Source organism: Schistocerca piceifrons, chromosome X, assembly GCF_021461385.2.
Source record: "Schistocerca piceifrons isolate TAMUIC-IGC-003096 chromosome X, iqSchPice1.1, whole genome shotgun sequence".
Taxonomy (NCBI): Eukaryota; Metazoa; Arthropoda; class Insecta; order Orthoptera; family Acrididae; genus Schistocerca; species Schistocerca piceifrons.
Genome location: NC_060149.1, coordinates 143,299,259 through 143,300,149, shown reverse-complemented (window position 1 = coordinate 143,300,149; position 891 = coordinate 143,299,259). Strand labels below are relative to the sequence as shown.

The window sequence follows — 891 nt, the reverse complement described above, 5'->3', positions numbered from 1 at the left end:
GCCGTATATGTACCTCTACTGCTATTTGGCTAGCCGTTTCACCATAAACTGCAAAAAAATGAATATTTACTTATTTACGATTTAAGAAGTCACTTTAACCGAAAAACGTCTTTTGCACGTCTTTGAAGTACACAGCGAGCTGAAATGCAATGTCGTGTGGCTAGAGCCTCTAGAGCCTCCCGTTGGGTAGACCAGTCGCCTGGTGCAAGTCTTTCTAGTTGACGCCACTTCGGCGACATGCCTGTCAATGAAGATGATATGATGATGAAGAAAACACAACACCCAGTCCGCGAGCGGAGAAAATCTCCGACCCATCCGGGAATCGAACCCGGGCCCCTCGCATGCAATTCTGCAGCGCTTATAACTTTTCTTTTATTTTTTATTCTCATTTTGCTCGTAATTTTTTGTTGGGATGTATATATAGGCAACGGCCTTGCTGCAGTGGATACGCCGGTTCCCGTGAGATCACCGAAGTTAAGCGCTGTCGGGCATGGTCGGCACTTGGATGGGTGACCATCCAGGCCGCCATGCGCTGTTGCCATTTTTCGGGGTGCACTCAGCCTCGTGATGCCAATTGAGGAGCTACTCGACCGAATAGTAGCGGCTTCGGTCAAGAATACCATTATAACGACCGGGAGAACGGTGTGCTGACCCCACGCCCCTCCTAACCGCATCGTCCACTGAGGATGACACGGCGGTCGGACGGTCCCGGTAGGCCACTCGCGGCCTGAAGACGGAGTATATATACGGAGGGCAGCTAACCCTCTGAACGAACACACTGAGCTACCGTGCCAGCTTACCACTCAGCTATGGAAGCGGACACAGAATGATCTGGGAAATGATAAACGCAGAATGTGCTGAAATGACATTACTTTCCGGTCCCCATAATAG

The 891-nt window shown here is 50.2% G+C and overlaps 1 pseudogene; it reads left to right on the top strand.

Annotated features, from left to right (window-relative positions):
- Positions 1-423: 423 nt before the first annotated feature.
- On the top strand, positions 424-541 carry LOC124723703 (annotated as a pseudogene).
- The last annotated feature ends 350 nt before the right edge of the window (positions 542-891 follow it).